Source organism: Patagioenas fasciata, chromosome 2 (assembly GCF_037038585.1).
Source record: "Patagioenas fasciata isolate bPatFas1 chromosome 2, bPatFas1.hap1, whole genome shotgun sequence".
Classification (NCBI taxonomy): domain Eukaryota; kingdom Metazoa; phylum Chordata; class Aves; order Columbiformes; family Columbidae; genus Patagioenas; species Patagioenas fasciata.
The window spans coordinates 158186484-158211559 of record NC_092521.1 but is presented as its reverse complement, the minus strand read 5'-3'; the positions used below and the strand labels follow the sequence as shown (position 1 = coordinate 158211559).

General features: G+C 41.7%; 1 protein-coding gene across 9 annotated transcripts in view; it reads right to left on the bottom strand.

Moving 5' to 3' along the window:
• Window positions 1-25076, bottom strand: part of DIP2C (disco interacting protein 2 homolog C) — a 322355-nt gene that overhangs the window by 154041 nt on the left and 143238 nt on the right. Inside the window, exon 1 of one of the 9 annotated variants that reach the window (XM_065830046.2) lies at window positions 464-479. The exons of the other annotated variants lie outside the window; for them this stretch is intronic. The gene's annotated coding sequence lies outside the window, so the exon portion shown is untranslated. Of the gene's footprint in view, window positions 1-463; window positions 480-25076 lie in introns of those variants that run through there. 9 annotated transcript variants of the gene reach the window in all.

Below are 25076 nucleotides of genomic sequence, written 5' to 3'. Positions count from 1 at the left end.
ACCTACGTATAGCTGAATTCTATTTTTTCCCCAGGGATACATTTTGTTCCTGTATGTTGCAAGCAAAGCAGAAAATGGCTGAATTTCAATGACAAATAAGGAAGAGTGCTCTGTGTGTACTTTACAGCTTATAATGTTTTCTAAAGTGGCTTCTAATTCAAGAAAAAAATATTTAAACAGATGATGCTATTAACAGATTGGATGGACTATATTAGCACTACTAAAATAACAGACACAAGGTCTTTTGAATTTTAAAAGTATTCCTCTTCAAAATAACTGCTTTATTGCCATTCTTTCGATAGACAAATTAAATACCTGTTGTAAAATCTGCTAAATTCTTAATTTTAATGCAAATCCTAGATTTCATTTAAAAAGTGAAGAGTAAGTAATTTCAGATGGCAGGCGCTTTTGAGTACCTCCACCTCGAATCCCAGAAGACCCCTTATTGAGTGTCCCCACTTACTTGCTGGGCCCAAAGTCTTCAGCACGTTTTCCCGATACCCAAAATACTCCCGGGCTTCACAAGGAAGAAGAAATCAAGAACTGTCCTCGGAAGAGCCCCGATACACCTAACTGAAGCCAACCAAACCAATCCCGCGGATGTTCCGACACGGACGTTGCGCGCAGGGCCGAGCCGGGTCCCCGCGGCGGCGGCTGCCGGGGGAGCAGTCGGGGACGCCCCGCCTGGGGCGCCGGGACCGCACGGCCCTCGGGCATCCCCCGGGACGCGGCATTTCTGCCGCACGACTTTTATGGCCTGGATTACTGTAAAGTAAACAGAGGCCGGCGGAACGGTGAAGGTTTCCATTCCCAGTGTTGAGAGTTTATTGCATTATTTAAAGCTTTAACGAACACTTTATATAATGAAAGCGATCCTTGCCATTTTTGGAATTTTATGGCTGTTAGGACCCTTCATAATATTGTTTTCTTTCCTTTATTGCTTTATAAGGCTTATAGGGCACCCTTGAAGTGTATATCCTTTTTGCAGCTGCTGGAAGCTCATCTTTCATTTCTGCACTCGCTTTGCTGTGCCTATGAGGCATTTGCCTGTTCTAGTTATTCTCCCTGTCTCTAACACAAACCGTGCAGAGTCAGATCTTGCTCACGATAAAAATAAAATACAATTCTGAAAAGCATGCCTGAGGAAACATTCCTGATAAATGCTATTTACTAGACAGGCCTTATATTTCAAGTTAGAAACGTTCCCTAAAGAAAGATAATTACAGCAGTAATTCCACTTATCATTATTTAGAATTTATAGTTCAGAGCAAATCAGACATTTCCATAAATGCTGTGCTGTGCTGGGTGCTGCAAATTTGTGTCACGATTTTTTCCCAGCCCCAAAAATGTCTTGGGGAAATAATAATAATAAAAAAAATCACACAAAAAAACCACATGACAAGAGGAGGAGGGATCTTGAAGGAGAAACATATAATGGATGTATGAAACAAAATTGAGAATGCATTATTCAAACCAGTCTGGATGCATATTTGCTCCTCTGGGCAGAAAGATGTATCCAGGCTTTCCAACAGGAAAAGCCTGCAATAGCTAAGTCAAATGATAAAATTGATCAACAGGGAAATCTCTTATTTTGCCATTTCTCTAGGAACCAGCCTATCAAAACAACCCTCCTGCTTGTGACCTTGTACTTTTATTTATTTTTTCATTACTTTGGTCCTTACTAAGTTCAACCAAAAAGTCCAAATGGGTTCATCTTCTTGGAAGAGAACACAAATCTTCTAAAAAGCAACAGATTTCTAAATCCGCCATCAACAATTTTGCTTCCAGTATTTTGATGCACCACAGTATAACTGCAGAGCTCCTCGCGAATTTCAATTCAGAACACAAATCTGGAATTCTTATTTTTGTATGACGGGAAAAAAAAAATAATGGCTTTTACCTGGTGTATTGCAACTTTGTCCCTTTTGACTTGGGTTTACCATAAAGATTTTGTGTTTGAGATTAGTTATGCTAGTCAATAACAGAAATGTTTCAGCACTACCAAAATAACTTTATTTTACCCTAATGTGGGTTAAAGACATTATACTGATTTTAAAAAAAAAAGGTATTTAGAGCAGTTGTACTATAGTATTAGAATGCCAAAATGTCAAAATCTCTTCCCACAGTTTTTGTAAAAATAGAACCACTTCTGGGCAAAAAAAACCCTTCATGCAAATGCAAATTTCCACATACTTTGACAGCTGGATGCAAATGCAGAAAAGCCCAGATTTCTTAACTACCATGGGGAAACCGAGGCAGGAATACTCCTTTTCAAACAATTAGAAGACCACTAATGGTTGTGGAAGAATATTGAGGAGTTGTAAGTAGTTGTGAACAGGGACCTGAATTACCATAATGACTATGCTGAGTGACCACAGTGTCTTTAAAAATGCATCACTTGGGACATCATCGAACTCAAGAGTCTGGTCTTCCATTTTAGTGTGCCATGTTTTGTTACATGACATACGGTTTTGAAGAACTAAAAAAAATGTAATCATTTATGGAGGGAATACAAGTGTCTTCCATGACAATATTAAAATTTTTCTCTTGAAATGATGTTACTTTTATTAAGTCCAATTAAAAAGTAACTTCCTACTACTTCTTGCACTTCAGGCCCCACAATCACAAAGTCCACCACCACTGTTCCAGAACCCTAAATGCCTATTGCTCACTGATACACCCATCACTTGCTTTCCTATTTCCAACAGTTGAGACACAACCCTATCATAAACTTGTCATGCCCAGGTGCACTAATGTGAATCACGCTATGGGATGATCTCTAAATCCTCCATACACCCACAAGTTGTAATAAACAACCCTTCCAACAACCTGACCCACCCTCCTGTTGCCTCCAGTCACGAGTTACGGTGCTTTGCCTGTCACCAATAACTCCAGCTCATTTTTCAAGCTTCCAAACAAGAGTAAAACAACTTTAGTTTCTTTCAAAAAAAAAGATCTGAAGTAAACACATTCATTTCAAAAGCATACAAATGGGAACGGCCAACATCCAAAGCGCACACCCCTCCTCCGGGTGCTGAGTGCTCGAGTAACAACATCCAGCAGTTGCTCACATCTGCTCTGCCTCGGCAGATTTTTAGCTATTCTGTGCAAAACAAATCTACTTTATTAGAGTTCCCTTCTTAGAATGCCATCTGAAAGATGGTTATCTATGGATTTAGTTAAGAGGTAAGATACTGCCTCTAATTTCCTCTGGAGGACAAAGCAAGTTTAGTTTTACGTGTTCTAACGTGCATTAAATGAAGGCATCTTCTACCAGTCGTATTTTGGGAGACAGGCTGGAGATGGTCCAAAGCATAGAATAAGTCATGTAAACTTACAAAAACCACATCTCCTTCTAAAATATTTCTTCTTGGCTTTCAATTACATTCTTTCTCAGCCAGCTGTGATGGACTCTAATGTTGTCTTACCTGAGAACACAAGTTTCCCTAAGCAGGAGAGCACTTACAAATTAGACACAGCAAGGGCCAGCACTGAGGTGCATTTTACAGGTTGAAACAATGTTCTCTGACCCACATCCCACAGTAAACATAACCCAAAACAGGTACAAGATTGTGCTGCTCTTCTTCTGCCTCTCATGTAGCTGAAAAGCAATTCCGATATGACTGCGAGACACAGAAAACACCACACAGAAATTCCTCAGCTCTAAGACCATAGTACACACATACTGATGCTGTCTTTCCAAGGAAATATGTTCATAATTTTGTGCCTTGGAACTTCATTTTAGCACATTAGACACCAGCTCTGAAGCAGAGCACCTGAGTTACTACAGACCAGAATAAACGGGGCGGCCTGAGGGTGAGGCCTCCAGGGCAGCAGTGCTGTGGACGGAAGGGCTGCACTTTCCTTCAGAAACCTCACTGCTCATTTTCCCCTGAGGAAAAACTGACCTCCCATTTTACTAACCTTCCTTCAGGAGGCCTCCAAAGGTGTCAAACAGGTCCATGGAAACTGCTGGGCCACAGAGTCCCATCCCCTGGACTGCAGGAGAGCACGTCAAACCCTTCCAGAAAGTAACTTACTTCCACCTGGAACTAAATTCAGCTGGACTTCTTTTTTGATTTCAAACTATTATAGCATCCTGTTCACCTTTTTTGCATTTTTTTCCCACTGATCTGCATCTTTTCAACTTGAAATAATCCTTTTCCATTTAGCCCTGTATCACAGGTACACAAACTTCACTTGTCTATACAAGTGAGCGACCTTCACAAAGCAAGAGATCAGGCCAGACTTGTACAATGTACTTTATCAAAGATAACTCAGGTATTATTTTATCAGGTTTTTCATTCACCTTCCTCTTTTTCACCCAGTTTCCTTCAAAATGCATCTGAGGTATCCCATTCCATTAAAACTAGACATGCGGTTTAGACGACCTTTATTTCCCATTCCTAAACACCATTTCTAGTCATCGTTCATAAATCTCATAATGCCACTTACTGAGAGTCAGAAATGTTACCACTGGACTTTCCCCCACCAGTATTTTTGCATTCATTATTCCAGCACTGATACTACCTAGTTGCCCACTTCAGCAAATTAAGCTTTTTCTTCTGTCATTAATATAAAATAGCCACTATCCAAACTGTTTCTAAAATAATAAAGGCTTCCGAAACTGCACAGCTCCTGAAAGCATTCCTTTTCCTACTAACATGAGACAACTAAACATTCACTGCAATTAATTTGCAATTCAAACCAAATCTGGGCCTCAAAACTAAGGAAGATGTGTGCAGAACAAATTAATCTAATTATAAATATCAGAATATGCCTGTCCTGGTAACACAGAGTAAATGAAATCTGTCTCTGGTCTCAAGAAATCAAAAAAATTAATCCTTATTGTACAGCCTGCAAATGTGATTTAGGTTGATATTTTCAAATACATTTTGACCCAACAGCCAGATATGATAAAACGAACAGCCATTTAAAGGCATCCGCAATACGTGAACTGCAATACTTGTTAATAAGGTCCCAGATCACTTCATCTTTTCTTTGTAAAAAGCTGCATTCAAAAACCATTGCTAGCATAATTTCTGTATGAGCGGAAGTACTGAAATTCCACTCTTAAAAAGAAACAACCTACAATGCATTCATGTCATTTCCCCACTTTGTTCCAGAAGGACCTCAAACAGCAAGATGAATTAACATCATCTGGTTACTCAACTCGTTTCCAAGCGTGTTACTGAAAGAACAGAAAAGCCCAAAAGCAGCTCACTGTTCTCCTGTTACGTGGGCAAAAAGTGTTTATGAAGCACTGAAAATATGCATCCTTTGGCTCAAGGACTTCCATCACCCAGAGGCTGATTCAGATCTTACTCTCACAAGCCTGCAAAACAACTTGAAAGGAAAAATAGTTGCATATCTTCAATTACCTCAAGACACGATCAATGTCCCTGTTCTGCACAGCTTTCACAACATTTGACAATTCCATTTTTTCCCTGCCGTAGCACCTCTGAAGGCTCCTAAAGGTCTGTGACATTATTACAGACCTGATGTGACAGCTCATGCTGATGTTAGCACACAGCAGCTGTTCTCATAGGAGCCATCACCCTCCAGTGCCTGTGAAACACGGCACCTGGAAATCCGCACGTTTCTGCTGGGTCTGCGCACACCGAGGCAGCTGGAAAACCACATCTCCATGCTCCCATCATTCTTTTTTTTCGTTTCCAGCTTACAACTACTCTTGATCAAGACATAGGCATTTTCTACAGTAAGCCAGATGTGCAAACATCTCCTTTTCTTCCTCAGTTCTGAGTTCATCATTTATTTCAAATGTTAATGAGGTTATTCTGTGATTTCTGTAGTCTTTTCCCTCAAAAATAATAGAATATTTGAAACACGAATAAAGGCACTGCTTTCATGTCTTGGTTACATTCTTTCATACAACACAGAGTTCTTTAAAAAAAAAGAAGCTGGAATGAAATCATAGCTATACTTAATAAAATAAAAGCAAGAAAACTTTTACTGAGTAGTGTGCATTTTCATCTGTAGTAGAAGCCAAAACCAGCAATGCCTTTCGAAGAGGCAGGTGTTAGCAAAGGTCATTTCCCATGATGATACAGTTCAGCACTTGGGTTTGGCTTCCACAGAAAGGGTTGGTGGTTTGGAAGCAGAAGTTTTTGAGAAAGCCTAGGAAAGTAAGTTTGCATCAATATGTCAAAACAGATACCGCTCTGCTCTTGTTCTTCAGTTGTCACGAGCTGACAGGTAGCTAATTACTATCACTAATGTTTCTTAATTCACTGGTTTGCAGGAATTCCCGTTGTGGGTTACTTCATCTTGTGAATCAGCAGGTAAATCAGCAAACATGCCAGTCTGAGGACCAAACCAACAACATACCTTACAAAAGCCATTTGTTTTTACAGCTACAATACACCTATACTTTAGAGGTGCCAATAAAGGTTACTTAACATGTAGGAAAGTATCAAGAGACTTCATTTAATACTCTTATTAAGTTCTAGCTGGGAAAAAGGACTAGCAGAACTTGGGAAGGTAGCCATTTTTTAAGAAATTAAGGATGCAAGAATTAAGGAAGGATTTACAACCTCTTGTAAATACACACAAAACACTGACTTTTCAGTACAGTTCAGAGAGCACACACATGTGCATTGTTTCAGACAGAAATGCATGAGACCAACACATGCACACATCAGCATTCAGCCTTCAACCGTGTGCACTGAAATCCAAGAACCTCAGTCCTGCAGCTGTGTCTTCAAGCACCTATGTGGTCCCCAAATGCCGCTGATCCGAGTGTCCAGAATGGGTGGGCAACTGTCTGCTTAAACCCACCAAAGTCACAGATGAAGTATCAGGTGAAGCTGTACCCGTGCCTGCTGTCCCACACAAGCAGATCCTACATCCAGACCTGCTCTGACTGTAAGTCCACATCAGCAAGGAAATACACTCAGAGCAGCTGGCAGCCCAGGTAATGCTTAAGAAATAACTCGATGATCTGGAAATATCAGGCACAAACCATGCTTAAATTTTCTTCTGCTTATTTCTTATGCAGAATTGACTTTTTAGTCATTCCTCTCTCCTTCTTTCCAGTGGACTCTGATTGTAAGACTGTGTCAGAGTTACATTTTCAGTTATTTTCATTCTTTTCTGCCTGGGCTCTGCCTCAGGCTGTGGGTGGAACACTGACCAGCCACGCTGAGAACCCACGACCTGAGAGCTGCTTTGCAAAGGTCTTTAATCACCCCTTTGCTATTTAACGCTTGCAAGGCTTACCGTATTTTTTTTTTTAATTATTAATCATCCACAATCTCAGATATTGCTTATTGTAACAACCTCATGGACCAGCTGCTGTCCAGATCAGGGTTTCCATGGCTGAGGCTACTGCTCCCTCTCCACACAGCCTGGGGGTTTCCCTGGCCCCCATAGGAAAGCCTCACTGTCTCCATTTGATGTCACATTTCTTATCGTGGTAGCACTACAAAGCCTATCTCCTCATCTGAACATCTCAGTTTTCACTACAATCTTCATTTTTATAACTCAAACATGAACACTCAACTAGAATCAGATGCTTGCATTAACTAAAAGGTGATTCCCGCTCTTATTTATATAAACAAAACTGCGAGAGGCATCTGAAAACTTGTACGTGTGAGATGGGAAGATACAGCATCTTTGTGTCTTTTGCCACTTTTCTAATAATGTCATACTTTGGATGTCTGAAGAGGTTGTTAATTTTTATGGCTGGAAGAGTGTAAGAAACACAGGAACGGTCACACTGGATCCCTTCAATGCTCATTCACGTCCTTCAGCACTTACAGTTACTTAGACGACAGAGTAAGGTCAAAAGTTTGAAACAGAAAATGGACATAATCTGTCCTCCTTCTCCTTGCAGTGTCATTTGATCAAAAGCTATCAGGGATTTATCTAAATCCCAGAGCACGACATTGCAAAAAGCTTCCGGGATTCGCTGCTACAGCTCAGAGCACCTTTTGCTGCTCAAATAAACCTGGAATCCCATTTTGAACTTTGCTGAAGTCCTGGCTGAAGTCTTGGCCTCAACAACTTGCAATGAAGAATTAATTCCACAATGTAATTATACTCGGTGTGAATTCGCCAACTTTTAAGTTAATTAAATAACCCCCTATCCTCTGCCATGAAAAGTTCATGACATACCTTCTCTGCAGCATTCATTATTTGACACACTTGTGTCAGTTCCTCCTCATTTGGCTCCTTGCAAGGTAATTAATTCCAGATTTTCCACATGCTTTAGATACAGATTTTTTTCCATGCTGTTCATCATTCTCACCCCGCTATCACAGCAACAGGCAAGCTCCTCCATGGGTAAGGCGAGACAGGGAGTAGTTGTTGTGGTTTTGTTAAAAACAAGTTTCTCTTTTAGTGAATTTGCCAGTCAGCTAAAGCCTTCATATTAGCTGCATTTTCCTGGAGAACCAGACACACGTTTTGGTAAACATAGCAATGGAATGCAAAGTTATTGATATCGAACAAATGGATGCACCTCTCGAGAGAGGGGCAATGAGAAACAGGTGACCAAGAAACTGACCAACTGTGTATAACATTCCATTCACATGAATACTTCATATGAAAGTGGGAGATCATGAGGATCTCGCCCCTTTTCCTTATGGCTGACATTAGGAGAGGACCTTGCTGGTCATCCCTGCGAACTGAGGCCTAGTGAGAGACTGAATCCAGCTCCGGTTGGCTGCAGAGTCCAATCCAGGACTTTGGGTGCCGGCTCTGCAGTTGCTGAGACTTACAAGATTGGTTTTGTATATTTTGTATTATTTTCTCTATTCTTATTAATAGCATTAGTAAAACATTTTTAATTTTTCCAACTCTCTTCTCTCTGTCCTTCTTTCCCTCCCGATTGCCTGTCCTTAGTGGGAAGGGGGGAGAGGGAGGGGCTGAAGAGGGAAGGGTGAAGTGGGGGGTTAACAATTCATCTGCCACGTTTTATTGTCACCCCATAATCAAAACCCTCAACAGTAGTGCAGGGAGAAGCTCCAGCCCAGGGTTTCCCAGTGTTCCCAGCCCACAGCTCCCCAGTGCTCCCATTCCACAGCTGCCGGCTCTGTGCAGCGCTGCCCACCCACCCAACTACCAACACCCATGTTCACGTCACTCTTCTGACCTGTTTCCATCTGTAAAAACTCCAAATGCAAACCCTTATCCCACAGTGAGTTTTGACAACATCTTATCAGCTCCTAAAAGCAGAGATTAGCTGCATTTAACTGAAAAAACTTGACAGATCTGATTTTATAGTAAGGTTAAGATTCAGGCCATCCGAGGCCAGAGGTTTGTAAGAAAAATAAAAATTATTCATCCTGACACACAGATCCCACATGGAACATGTTTGGAGTACTTCATACATCTGAATAAAAACAAAACTCCTCCCTTAAAATTTATAATATGAGATGTATTATTTGATTCTAGATCACATATACTTCCATATGAATAAAAGCTTTCCTCCTGATGCTTGCGATTTTAGTCCCATCAATCATCATGTTGTCATTAGGACTGAGTTCTTCTGTTGGCTGGTTGGGTTTTTTGTGCTTTATACTTCTGTCTCTGTTTTCCTTGGCTGCCTAGTTCTGACTTGGAAGGGCTCTGATGTAAAAACCACTTTTTCTTTAGGACTGGACCATTTCTTTGGCTCTCTTCATACAAACATTATATTACCCCAAAACACTCTCTGGATTGAAGCAGAGTGGTTTAAACATCCACTTCAGTCTAAGCCTAACTTGTTTGAAAAATATTAAAACCAGAAGAATAAGAGGGTTGAAGAGATTGCAAAGATGTATTTTTGCTTCCTTAAAGTTAGAAAGGCTATAGCTAATGAAAGAAAGAATCTGTTTTGCCTTTGTTCCTTATAAGGGTTCTGTTCCAAGTCTTTCAAAAACAAAAATAACATTGCATGCAGCACACTCTTACTAACCCCTTCCCTTCAACTGCTCTCCGAAAAGTGGTTAATGTAGTGCCTAATGTATAAAAATTTCTAAGTATCTTAATATTCCGTGGTTTTAAATCTAATAAGCACATACAGTTTCCTTTTCTTTATTTCTCTGAATATATATAACATACATCATACAGGCGACTGAAACCAGAAACACTAGAGAACTGAAACTAGAGAGCTCAATGTAGGAGTCCAAACCAGACCAACAGCACGTCTTCTCCCCAGCGGCTATCGATTTAGTTCTTATTGAAGAAGCTATTTCCATTTTCTTTTAAAGAACAGTTTCCATTTTAATCTAAAAAGTAATGCAGCCAAGCCTCTGTACCTGAAGTATTTGCTGGTTTCTTTAGACATGGCTACTCCCATACAAGAGTTCTGCACAAACACAGGATTACTGTAAAAAACTCAAATGCAAGCTCTACAGCAATGAGCACCAATGTGAAATTACAACCCATCTCAGTAAACTGGGAGAATAAATCCCTGAAACGTCTGGAGTTGTTCACTTTTCAACTTGCATTTGCACTCGTATTTAAGTATTTCTCTTATGTAAAGGTTTCCGAGACTCCTTTTGAACAAAATTATGCTACAACATAAAATCGCTAACTCTTTGGACTTGTAAATGCTGAAAGGGCTCAAAATACAAGAGGATACTAAGCTGCAAGGAGGGTTGTGATTACACGTATAGTGTAAGATTGGTTGATGCCTTGAAAAATATGGGTGGATTCAGGAGTGGTTCTGTAGGCATCCGTACCTACCAGTGGGCACTGTTGTAACAGGTGACTAAAGGAAGGAGCATGAACAACAAGGATACAAATCTAAATTAAATATATGTAGAGAGAGACTACAATGTTTGTATTAGGTTAAGCACCTACCAGCCAAAAGAGCTTCTGTAAAGCTAACAGCTCCTAGGAACACTCGTTGACATGTCTTTCTGTTAAATTATATTAATTTAAAAAACTGAATCTCTGACTTCTTCAGACCAATAAACCGTCATGGTTTAGTGCTGTCCTGCTTTGTGGTTTCAGGTGCATTGTCAGAGCCATGTTAGGTCACACAGGGCCTGGAAGAGCACTTTTCTCTGCAACTTCTCAGTACCACTGTAATATAAATAATGCATAATAACAAATAGCACATCTGTACCTCCACTATAAAAAAAAAAAAACTTGCCCTGAGTTTTATAAATCCGGCTGTGTATACATTCTTACTCTTTAACCTCTGTAAGCTGTATGTCAAACAGGCCCTTTAAAAAACACCACTTTTTGCAAAGTCAGGCACTGCATAATGGCTTATTTCAGGATTTACACTCTGCATACATATGTATGAAGAAATTACAGCAAAAAAGCAGCTCAGCTTATTTGTCTTTTGGTCACCTAATCAAAAAGGTGATTGGAATTCATTTTTACCACATCAATGAAGTCACTGGAGCACAATTGCGATTTTCTTTTTGCGTGTGACAGATGAGTGACCTTCGCCATGGACTTAACGTAAAGGAAGACAAGCCCATGTTTCTCCCAGGTACACCAAGGCCATGGTTCGCTTCTGCTGGTATATGTAGGGAATACCAGCCATACTGCAGTAGCGCTTGCTCTCTTCCCACTCCAGAGCACACCAAGAGGTCTATTTCATTTCTTTCAGCTATTAGCACAGGAGAGTGGGAGAACACCAGTCAGGGAAAGAGCTGAGAGAGAAGGATGCTTGCTATGCATGATTAGAAGGAGATACAGCAAGGGATCCTTCATTTCCCAAGGGAAATCACTGCCCTAATGCAGCCAAAGTACTTAATGCTATGTGTGTATTACAGAATCATAGAATCATTTTGGATGGAAGAGACCGTCAGGATCATCAAGTCCAACTATAACCTAAGTCTAGCACTAAACCGTGTCCCTAAGGACCTCATCTATACGTCTTTGGAACACCTCCAGCTGGGACACAGCCCTTCGTTAAAATACGTAAAACTCACAGGTGCCTCCCCGAAATTCAACTCAGTAATTCTGTTGGCCACAGAGTATCATAGATCTGTCCTGAGCCTTACTACTGCTTTCCTTTCTCCAAAATGTGGTTTGATCATTTCCTTGTCACTTTATGAATTCACTTTCCCATAAGAGCCAATTCAATGCACTTTCTTCAGGCCTACAGCAGGGTGAACCCACAACTTCACAGAGTCCTGTCTCCTTGACCTTACGTCTTTGTCCTACAGAAAACGGCACTGCTTGCTTTCAGCTCAGAATGTGCAGAGTCACTGCTGAGCCAATCCTGGGTTGCAGTGATGTTATTATCATGGATTACACGGGAGCTGGACTTCCACATCCCCACCTGCCGGCAGGCACTGCTTTCAACTGTGAGGTTTCCACACAAAGCTGAACCTTAGTGAGCCAACTCTGCCTTGGGACCCTTCCTCCCCTCCATCTGTCCTCCTAAAGCAGGAACCTTGGCACTTCTCTCTCCTCATGTACCATCTAGATGGGCTCTGAGCCCTGGACAGGGCTCTGAGCAACCTGATCTTCTTGAAGATGTCCCTGCTCATGGCAGAGGGTTGGACTAGATAAGCTTTGAAGGTCCCTTCCAACCTAAACTATCCTATGATTGCATGATCTGCAGGGCATGGCTAATTTACGGGTGGATCTCCAGAAGTGGATTCACCAGGCATTGCTCCCATGAAGTGTGTTTGCACAGAGTTTCCGGCAAATTTGCTAACTAGTAAATCCTATAAAGATCTTCAGGTAAGCAGGCCACCTACTTACCTGGCTACCCACCAACAAAGGACTAACAGAATCTGGCAGAACCTGGGCTGCAGCCTCCTGCAAAGCTATGGGCTGCACTGGCTATTTGATAGTAGTGGAAAATAATATGATAATGGAAATAAATAACTAACATATTATTTATAATAAATTGAAAATTCCTATTACAGTTGTCAGACATTGAGGAAGTCCAAAACACAGAGCCACAGAAACCTAAAACCAGAGCAAAACTACCTTGTGTTCCAGGACAGGGAGGAAAGGGGGAGCAGGGGGAAACGAGATGCAACCTTGGAATCCAAATGGCATTTAAACTGTCTATGGCTCTTTCTTCTTGTCTCAACCTATCTTCTTCAGCTACAGGCAGAGATAACCTCCAGTGTGCTCCTGCCGTACTGCAGGCACTGCCGATCTGAAAGACACTGTGAGCACAACTCTGCTGCTGCTCCCATCTTCAGCTTCACAGCAAGACACGGGATGAAGCCTTTGGGTCTGGTTGAGAAAAATGAGCTGCATGGATAGAGAGTTCAGGAGAGTGATGGAGATGGCTCACAGATCTCTTTTGTTCAGGAAAATTCAAGAGGTTGCAAAGCTTCAGTAACAGTGTTGGGTTGGACAACATAAGGGGCTGACTGTGTTCTCATTTATACAGACTTCATTCAGTGTTACATTTCCTCTTCCTTCAGCTACAGACCCTGTACAAAAACTACTGTGCTTGAAAAATGTGACTTAATTTTGGATGTGCGTTTTCCTATGGAAATTTCTCTGTACAATTTATATATTATACTTTCTAAAAACTAGAAACTACTGCTGCATCCTGGTTCCAGTTCCAGAGTGAATACTGGGATTTATGCTCCAAATCTTACCGTGACAAGACACAAGGGAACTGTTCCAACTTCCCCTCCTGACCTTACTAACAACACAAGTCCTTTCTGTAGGCTACACTCAGCATTTAAGACAGATGCAAAAAGATGGATGCACTTACTAAACGTGAAATAATGTAAATAAAACACTAGATAGTGAAAAGACATTTCCGCACACTTCACAAACCCACTCAAGAAACTCTTGGTCACAGCTGCAGAAAGCTTTGACACGTTACTCATCACAATTTTATTTCAGAAGAAGAAAAATAGGGAAGATGATTTATCCCCAAACTCCTACCACTTTGGCACCCAATCACAGGCAAACCAATGGTCAATCATCATTTTATATAAATCTTCCTTTAGCTGCTCCAAAGAAAGAACATGGAAATTCAGGGAAAAAAAAAAATTTAAAGGAGGAAATGACACTACAAATAATTACAGATAAATATTCATTTCAGAGTGGAAGAGTCCAGAAGGATGGCTTTACAGAAGCAATGGTATCTCAGATTTTGCCTTCCTAAAGCAACTAATACAGAAAGTATTTCACCTTTTTCTACTTGCACACATACATAGGTCCTGCCAAGTGGCACAGGGATGGAGTTTTGATGAAATTGTTTCTCAAAGCACATACCACCCACTATTGCAAGAGCCATGGAAATTAGAGTCTCAACACACCCATCCAGCATTTAGCCCAGGTGTTTGATACACAGTAGCCCTTGTCTCCTTCAGTTTGAGTGCAGGATCATTTTCACTGCTGTTATACACAAGACAGTGGCAATATCCCATTTCAGTGCTTCCATCTAAAGTAGTGAGTGATTATCAACATCACAGCATCATATCCTTGGTATAGTTATTTTAGTACACGAGGAAACAAAATAAGTGTGACTTGCCAAAAGTCATGTAGGCAGTTGATGGCAGTGAAGAGAACTGAATGTAGATCTCCAGCTAGTCTGTTACACATCCTATTAAATTTTTTTTTAATTAAAAAAAAAAGTAGAAGATTCCCAAGAACATGATGTTTTCTTTCCTTTCTGATGATTAAATGGATCCTGCGTTCCCTCTTTCTTGCTTTCTTAGGTCACCAGGCTAAGCAAACAGCTTGTTCCATAGGAGCAAAAAAGGCAGCTCAAAAAACCCATGTTGAATTTGGCTGGACTGAGATGGTCCATCTCATTTAAGTATAGAGGCTAACAATTGCTTGGGCCCCACTGATATATCTTTTTTTTCTGATCTATATGTGTTTTTTTCTTTTTTTCATTAATATCTGACAATGCTCTTCTGTAGCCCTGGCAAGGCTGGCTACATATCATTAAGCTCACTCGTGGGTTTGTTGCAAAAAGCTACAGAATGATGAGCAAACCCATTAATGATAGAAACTACCGTCTGCTCTGAAAAATGGAAGAAAGGAGCTGTCCTGAGAGGCTGCATTCAAACGTCTCCTCCATAGAGAATAAAGTTAAATACTGAGCTGTGGTAAATATCGCAGTCTGGCAAAGGAACATTAAAATGTGAAAAATCACCTCTACTCTCTTTTCTATAGAAATATCTCTACTCTTCTCTTTTGTATAATAATGTATCTACTGCAATTCAATAAGAGAAAATGTGTGAATTATCGGGATTAAGCCCACGAAATATAACTAGAAATAACCAGCTGCAATCAGATACTAGGAATCACTAGAAAAGAATGGGGAGCCTCATTCCTACATCTTATAAACACCTTATAAAATCCTGCTGTGTACCGTGTGGCAGCCACCTCACCCGAGAGAGGACATGTCAGTGAGCATGAACAGACCTGTGGGGACATTTCTCTATATTGAAAGTCTATGAAGACAAGTTCCTTCCAGGAGAGATGATAGAAGTCTATATAATCATGAATAACAGATACACAGTGATAAAACGGTTCCTCATTTAACAAAATAGCATAAATGGGTACCCCAAGAAAACCATCAAGCAGCAGATGTAAAGAAATTTAGGAAAGAAGTACTTTTCTACATAGCACATAACTTCCATTTGGAAATGATTGTTGCAACATGTTGTAAAGGGCAACAGGAAGATTAGCTGCAAAAAGGGATCTATAGAAAAATGAGGTCCAGATATATGTTGGACCAGACATAAAATGACTTATGTCTCTCACTGTCAGAAACTAGGAGGCTCTGTGCGGGGCAGAGTCACATTATACCCAAGTTGTGCTAAATTTTTCCCCTAATCATCCACAACTGGTGGGTGATGGGGCAGAGCCAGGCTCCTGATGAGAGGAAGTATTTCAGCGATGCTAGGCTGGAGTTCTCACGTCTCCTGGATCCCCTACTTTACTGAACGTGGCTCCAGACGTGGCACAGGGCAGAACCTGCTGTCTGCACTGGCTCGTCTTCTCCTTAAACTGGATGAAGATCAACTACCATTATTCCTCATGGAACCAAAAAAAGCCTGCAACCCCCAGCAGATACCAGCTGAACCACTGTGAGATGGATCTCGGGTACTCTCTGGAGTGCAGGAGAAGGTTGTCACCTGAGGCCTCCTCCGTCATCTCTCTTTATCAGTGTGTGTGAGGTCAATGGTGAAACGAATCAGGTGGCTACATGGACACTGATGAAAAACCGCTGGGGTTCAGGTAAAGAAGGAGGAGGAACAACCAGCAGCCTGTTTTATCTCGGTTGTCTCCAATTCCTCCACTTCTCTTGGAGATGATGTAATTCAAGCCTTCAGTCCTCCAAGAAGTAGAGAGTTGGAGGGACACGTGGCTATTCATGTCACTCTGGCCAGAGTTATTTCATTAAGCAAGAAGACAAATCCTATGAATTAGGCACAGAAATTCCCGCTACATTTGTACGGTTTGTCTTTATGCACGTAAAGAACTAGTATGGATATTTTTAGCAAATGAAGACTACAAATTAAAGTACATATTAATCACATGCTATATCTGCAATCTAAACTAGTAGGTATGTTTGTTTTATACATGAACATGTTCTTGAAGCTGCAGGATGCTAATTTAAAAGACAAGCAATTCAAAGCTTGCTTGGTTGACACTGCAGGTAATGAGATTTTTTTCCCCCTGACATCTTGTGTTTCATCTTACCTCATAACTAAATAATTTAGTGTATTTTTAAATATATACATTTATAAGCATTCTAAACAGCAAGCTGTGTATGACCTACTTGAGTTTCCAATTTAAAAATAGATATTCCAGGAAAAAAAAATATTTCCTACGCAATTGTCAACAGAAGGAGGTTGATTTAATCCATGAAAAAAGGCTTTTGAAGGTGAGACACACACCAGTAATAATGAGAAATCTTCTGAACTGCTGTACTAATTCTGAGAAATGAGTTTTCAATTAAAAAACAGCATTTCCCATGTGACTCTTAGCAGTCACTACAGCACACGACAGCTTCAGCTGATATCAGCGTGGCGGTTGTGACAGGTCACCCTACAAAGGATGCTGAATGTGCAACTCGTGTATAACTGGCTTGATTGTAGGTATTTGCATATGTATAAAACACAGGCTGCTGTGAAGACTTCACCAGCATCAAATGGAGGTGGTTGCGTTCTCCATGCAAGACCAAAGCTGTGAGGACATGCAAAGACATCAACGTAACAAGTGTCTCTAACATTCCCATGGCCTCTGCTGAGTGCACAAATAGACTGATGGGACAGCAATGGCAGCGGGATCCTTGCACTTTCTGTCACTGGCACATATTTACTCTATCCGTGCCTTTCTTCCTTCCCACTAAAGAAAAAAAAAAACTGAGTCAATCATAAAGGATTTCAAGGCTGTTGTTAAATTGTCCAAGTGCTTAAATCTCATGAGGCTCCTAAACGCCCTTTGAAGTACTCGGAGCGGCCGTGGCAGCGTCTCTGACCACACATCTGCGGACAGGGAGCGTGACCACGCCGGGGAACCACCCAAGGAACAGACAGAAGGTTGGGAGAAAAAGGGGTGGGGAAAAAAAAAAAGGTGGTTAAATACAGGATGTAGCTGGTCTGGAAGGTTCCCTCTCCTCACTGCTGAGCTAGAACGTGGCCCAGAACAAACGGTAGGCACACTGCCTCCGAAACACTCATCCAGGCAGCCCCGGGTCTGATGGACACATCCCATGAGCAAACGTCCTTGCTGCTTCCAAACACATCAAAGAGCCAGGGAAGCCTTTTTCTGCTGTACAATTTCTGTTACAACCAGTCTAGCAAACTTGTAACCATTTGTATTGTTTTTTGGAGCAGGCAACACTGAGGAAGGTATAATTTTCTCAAGCAGGCATATGGAGCCCTGCAATGCGAGCATGAGGGGCTTTGTGGGTACCCCTGGTTTAGAATAAAGCTCTGACAAGGAAAGGAAATCCTTCCCTTGTTGGTCTGTTCAATCCACTGACACAGCTTTCTAATGTTCCGGAAAAGCCTTCACACCCACATGCAAATATTTGCTATTCCTGCATATTAAGCACAAGTTCAAGTATTTCTGCATCTGGCTGCCTGTGCCAGCGCCCACATTAATGTCATGTGAATTACTGAGGGCAGAACTATGGAAAAAAGGGAAATAGCTGAATATAACCTGATGGCACTACACAGTATAGCTTGGAGTGAGCATGGTTAAGAAGCACAGATGTGTGCTCAGATTTATCTGAGGTTGGAAATATTGGAACTATGAGGAGTTAGAAATGCAGTGGAGCTGGTTGCACTGGTATTATACAGTATGTATCTCCTCCCTGCATGTAGGATAGATCGTGTTGGATAAGGATGAAATTTTTCTGCATTACAGAACATAGAAGTGGTGCAACACACAAAATCCATGGGATTTGGGATTTTTCTAGAATATATAGATTTGTTTGATATTGTTTGCCAACTCCTTTTACATCTTACTTGAAAACATAAAATACAAGCCACAGAGGATGGGGCAACTAAAGTAAAATGAAAACTACAACTGCTGCCAAGTTCAAGAGGGTTTGATTTAGAAAAATAAAGACAGAAACCTAAAATCGCAGTGCTGGGTTTTCTCGTTAAGAACATGAGTGATTTTCCAGGTTGCACTGGATTTAAGATTTTAACAAAAATATGCCAGAGAGCAATATCAAGATTACAGTCAGAAACACTAAGGTTTTGAAGCAGGCGAAGGAAAGTTATAAAGCATTAGAAAAGTATTTTTCTAGAAGGTTTAAAATGGAGAGCATACATTTATCAGACACTGAAGCACGATCTACAGTTTACACTTCAGAAAAAAAATAGTAAAGCATTTCCAAAATACCTCACAACTAATATCTACCAAGGAACAAAAGGTGAAACCATGCAAAGGGATACCCTATCTTTCTGCATCTCTGGATCAAAAAAAAATGGAGAGTTATTAAAGAAAGACATTTGGATAAGTAAGCAATTAAAATAAATGTTTTCATTAACCTTTTTTGACTTAATGGTTTCAGAAACATGGAGTTAAATGACACTTCAGAAATTGTTTGACCTCATTTCTGTGCAAGACTGAAATAGAACCTTACAGTTCCACAGTTGTTTCGGAAACATTATTTTGCCTACAATATTTTTTGCCTTTTTTATTACAACGCAATAAAAATAACCTCTTACCTAATGCGGAAAAGGAGTGCAAAAGTATTTCAGATAGTCACCAACCCTTCTTACAAGTGCTTCACTACCATTCCATATTACAACGGGAATACACGATGCAATTTTACATGGTGAAGAACTGCACACCCGCCAGCTCCTCCTGCAGACAGACATGACCAGGGACTATAAACGAAGCCCAGGAATTTTGGGGGAGGGAAAAATCACAGTACACACTGAAATTAAAAAATAAACTTGTGTTTCTACAACATCTAAAGCTCTACAATTGCTTCAATGGATGTTCAGAAGCTGCATTTCAGTTTGGTGCTTGCAGCGCTGGGCTGGGAGCAGGTCTGGGTGCCCTCCCCACAGTGACAGCCTGGGCCTCACAAAAGCCCAAGGCACAGCCTGACACAAAGGCTTTTCTGAGAGCAGGCAAACGGCGATACCTGTGTGCACATGGGGTTGTTCTGCTGGGAATTCAAACTAAAGAAGTTTAGTGCATTCTGTCTGTGAAGCCCCCAGCCGCAGAACAGCCTCTCCGGCGGCGCTGGCGGCGATGCCTGTACAGGGCCGGGCAGGAGCTCCGCACTGGGGCTGCTGATCACAGAATCACAGAATCATTCTGGTTGGAAGAGACCTTCCAGATCATCAAGTACATCCACAACCTAACTCTGTCACTAAACCATGTCCGTAAGAACCTCATCTAAATGTCTTTTAAACGCTCCCAGGGATGGTGACTCCACCACTGTCCTGGGCAGCCTGTTCCAGTGCCTCACAACCCTTTCTGTGAAGAAATGTTTCCTAATATCCAATCTGAACCTTCCCTGGCACCACTTGAGGCCATTTCCTCTTGTCCTATCACCTGTTACTTGGGAGAAGAGACCAACCCCCTCCATGCTCCAACCTCCTTTCAGTGATGGTGCCCACTGGCTCTGGTACGGTGACGGGTGGGATGGCAGCAGGACTCACCTCCACCAGGGACAGGAACAAGCCACCTGGCTTTGCTTCTTCAGCACTACCCAACACCCTCACTTGCCTCATGCAGTGTTCAGGGTACCAAACACGTCAGCAAAAACCCCTCCTTATCGAGCTTCAGTGCAGCCCTCATGTTCTGACCCATCAAAATGGCAGAAGAAGACCAGCCACACACACATGTACCCCAATAATCCTGTCACTGGGCCAGGGAGGACCAAAGGAGCCCCAGCACCAAGGACTGCCTGGCAGGAGACAGACAGCCCCTGCTCCGGCTGTCATTCCCCATGCAGGCAGAGCCAGAAAATGGCGGGCAAGAATTTACAGTCGTTGTCATGGAAATTTCCCACAGTAGCTTTTACCACAGGGTAACAATAAGGTCCTATGAGAAATTAAAGCTTATTTGAGCTGGGTGATTTGCCAGCTTGGCACAAAGGCGAGGTGTAATTTGCAGCTTTCTGCAACCAGGAAGGATGATCCTTTCCCCAGAGCCTACATTTAACTGAGGGCACGGTAACTGGGGGATGCAACAGCCTGGCAGGAATTCTCAGCTCCCCCATCACACACGGGGGGCAACCTTGAACCTCAGGGCAGAGAAACGACAGCTTCAGCTTGGGAACAATGCTGCCTTCATCACCCCAGAGCTAGCGGCTCCCTGTGACCCGGCACAGGTTTCTCCCTCTCTGTACATGAGACAGAGCCCCAGTGTGCCCGTTGTTAGCACGACCTTTCCCAAACAGAAGCCCAGTCAACTCGTGGAGTCTCTGGGTCAGCTGCCTTTGCTGAGGACATGGGGAAAACAAGGAGAACACCAGCTCCCACCCCACTGCCGCTGCCTGCATCACCGGTGGGATGTGGCCAGCGCTGGTCCCTCCTGCCTGCAGCTTTGGGGAGTTGCATCATGGAATAAAAAGCACACAGAGGAGTCACGTATACTGAAGTACATGAGAACCAGAGCTGCTCCCTGCAGTGTTTAGAGCTCAGGTGAGGAAAAGAGTAGGAAGAACCCTCAACATCTCCTCTTCCAAAAGCCTCCTCAGAAAAAAATCCCAAACTGTCAGAAATGTCCAACGGAAAATGAGAGAAAGGAGAATTATGTAGGCATGTAAACCCCATAACCTAAAGCCCAGCAACACCCAGTTGTGTTACAAGAGTCCCACCAGTAGCTGAGCTAGGACCTGGGGAATCACCCCAGATTTCCCTAATCGCTCTTGTGTCCTTTGGCTTTTCCCTGCACTTTTCACTACCAAGAACACTCCAAGACAGGCATTTGTATACCAAATGTGTTGTATTTGCATAACTTCTATTTGCTTTTATTTCTTCTGGGTGAGTTGCTTTTGCTTTCCCCATCTGACAGGTACCAGAGGCAGCAAAAGCCCAGTGACCTAAGGGGCGAGTCATCAAAGAACGGGCAACGCAGCAACGACAGGCGATTGCTCTAATTCAGCCCCCGCATACAGCAGACATTAATTCAGTAGAATTAAACTCAGGGGAATCCTTATCAGCAACACCCAAAATCTCTCTGACATCAACTGGATTTATACCGATGAACTCAAAATTGAGCTGAGGCTAACCAAAGCTTTGCAGTCCTTTTCTGACGAATCTGAACCTGATTTATGCGAACTGTGCCATGTTTGCTTCCTGTACCAAAATAATTCAAAAGCTGGAAATATACAAGAATTTAAACTTGTGTACATTCGATTCCAGAGTGAAACAGAGTAGATGAGCATATATGCAGTGGAAATGATTTATTTCCAAGCCCCCTGCTCGCCCCTCCGGCCGGCTCTGCTCCCAAGCCCTCAGGAACTACCCTGACAGGAGTCCCCATAAGCGACATAGCCCGTGTGAGTCACAATCTCACTAAAACAGTCCTTCCAGCTCACTTCCAGAAGAAAGATCCTTCCAGCACAGCTCTTGCCCACCAAGCAAACCAACAGAAAACAAATTAACTCGCAGGAAACGCGTTTAGAGAGAACAGAAACCCGGGTGTTTGTCAGTGTCGTGTGGCAGTGCCAGCAGTGCCACTGCACGGTGACCTTGACATCCATTACGCGCTCGCATCTGCAGCTTAACATGCATGACTTCCACAAAGGTCAATTATTCAAAGGCAAAACGTACAGTGCTTCTGTTCCTCTGTTATTGTTGTGCTTTGTAGCATTTACATGCAGTTCACCATCAATCCCACCCCCACAAGAATCTCCTCCATTGGCAAGAAGATGCTTGGAAGAGAACTGCAGTCTTTGGTCCTGTCTTCCATCTGGGTTACCTATTTTTGCAATCTTCAAACTTCATTTTTCTAAGTGTGATTGAACTAAATATTATTTTAGAAGTCACAGCTCCCAATTTCCGCTTTTGATTTGAAATGCCGGTGCTTTGATTTATTTACTGGGCATTGCCATGAATTCTTTGTAACTGTCAATTGTCATGCTGCTACTTATTCTTATGGAACTGTTTTAATGACTTCAATGTAATATATACATATTCAAATAGCCAGTGATAAACCAAGCACCTGTAAGACTTGTGCTGAACCAAACAACTTTTGGCCTTGAGCCCAAAATCTACTTGGTATCTACAGTTTACTGCAATGTTCATTTAAGTTCAGTATTTCTCCATCCACTCACAATTGGGCTGTTTGGATTGTTTTAATTAATTCTTTCAGGTGCAGAGCACGTTTCATCAAATTCAACAGCGGCTGAAAAGACATGGAATTAACATCTCTTGAATTTCCAAGTGCTAAAAGGTGAAATAACATTTATACTTTGTGTATCTGCCTGATTTTTCACATTAACATATCTTTGCTTTTTATCAATTTTTGTATTGTGCTCATTTTGCAAACATTCTATCCTCACTTAATAGTTTGTAAACAGAGGTAATTAGTTGACAACAAACATGATTGAGGTTAAGCGTGCATGAAATTATTTTCAAGATCGAGACCCAAATTAGTTGAGCTTAATTCAGGTCATTGTTAATAAAATTTTAAAGCCCCGCTATTTTTGTGGATGTCTTTGATATAAACACTCTAACTTCTCTTTGATCTTCTTTGTTCCCTTCACCTACAGATTTACCAGTGACACTGAAAAGCAGAAGTCTGCATTTTTTAGGTAGCAACACTGTAGCATTTATCCACAGGTTTCTATACTGAGAAATAAAACTATTTAAATGGTGGCTTAGAGCTTACTGCCCTCCCTTCTCCATACTGCAATAAAAAGCTTTGCCTTAGAGTAGCAATATAAAAGCAATACAAACATTTATTTCATCAAGTTGGCAGTTGCATACATGTCTTTAGACTGGTTAAGAAAGAAGATTCTTGGGAAAGCGGTAGCAATATATTTCTTCACTCTATATGACAATACTTCATTACAGCAGGACAATGATGCTGTATTTGCATATATATCACTTCTCTCAAATTTCTACCCCTCTTTTCTGACCACTTTCTTGTGTGCATGTTTATTATATTGATGTTGGGTGCTGTACAGCATTGCTCAATTTGTCTGCCTAGGTCTGTACATATGGCAAGCAAGTGTATTATTAAAAGTTATATTTACAGCAATATGAATACTGAATTTTTTCTCCCCGCTACCAGGCAAAGCTGGTGGAATTTAAGGTTTCTCTTCCCACTAACCACCAATACATTTGTGGTCCAAATCTTCTGTCCACTTAAAAAATAAATGAATTATAAGAAATTACAATGTCATTATTATATTATGTCTTCCAGGGCTACAAAAAAGAGCATGAACAGTCATGTGCAGTACCCCACAGCCCCAAGTGTCTATACAACAGATGTTTAATGAGAAGAATCTACAGAACACTTACTCCACACTCCCCCGTCCATCACTTTCCTCTAAGCTTTTTAACTGGTTTGCCCTGTTTAGAAATGTCCCCTTCAAACGAATTCCAAACAATCCTACAGGAGCTTCAATAATGAGAAACACTAAGTCAAAGCAGATCTTCCTCTCCATACCTCTGTAACACCATCATGTCTTCTCTTACACCTCATGTACTTCAAACACGAAGAAAGCATTCTTATTACAGTTTTTAGAGGAAATGTCCTCTTAGGAAGGAAGCCAGATGACCACATGGGTCAAGCGACTCTTCAGACCCATTTTTCGGTGCTATTCTAGCACCCGTGCCCATTGTTGCCCAGTCCTTTCTGCAACAGCACTGGCAGAGGATGGTGGTGATTGTCCATCCCAGAGGTGACAAAGCTTACACAACAGTAGAAAATCCATGTAAACAGAGTCTTCACGCTATTAAAAAGGAGATTTCATTACTAAAGGCATTAGGGTGATTATATTTAAAAGAAAAAAGAAGAAGGAGAACATGCGTAATTAAAAAGCTGCCCCTCATTCACGAGGTTTGAAAGCAAGAAAAAGCACCTTCCTCAAGGCTAAGAAACGTGTTACGGAACAGACCCATTAATCGTGTAGCGAATCACCACATGTTCCTCGCTGAAAGCTGGTACTGATAAGCAAGCGTAGATCCAGACGCTCTGACAACTGCCACAGTCAAACACTTACAAGCTGAGGATTTCTGACACGGCCCATGCACAGGTGGTACGTACAGAGTCTGCTGGCCCATCTCCCCGCCAGAGCCACTCACACTTCAAAATATATACAAAGCTCTGCTCAAAACTCTTCGCCTATTTGCAAAAATGCAGGCTTATTATGGATCAAAGATTCCTTCCACCATCCAACTTCCAAACAAAACCGAAAATAAAAATAAATTTTCACACAGCTCCACATTTGACCAGTGCACCGATATTTAAAACAAGTAGCTTTAAAAGCAGCAAGCTTATTAAGGAAACTCTTTAAATATAGTATAGGTGTCACTGAAGAAACCTTTACATTTACCCTTGTGCTTCAAAGTCACACGGAGCCATGCTCCAGAGCCAGCCACTTTTCTCTCGGTGCAATTCGGCACGACTCTGATGTTACTCAATCCAGTGCAAAGTGCACAGCTGGTCAGAGAGCATTCTGCCAGCTGGGAAAGGCAAGAACAACCCCCTTCATTTTTCGTTGAAAACAGAAC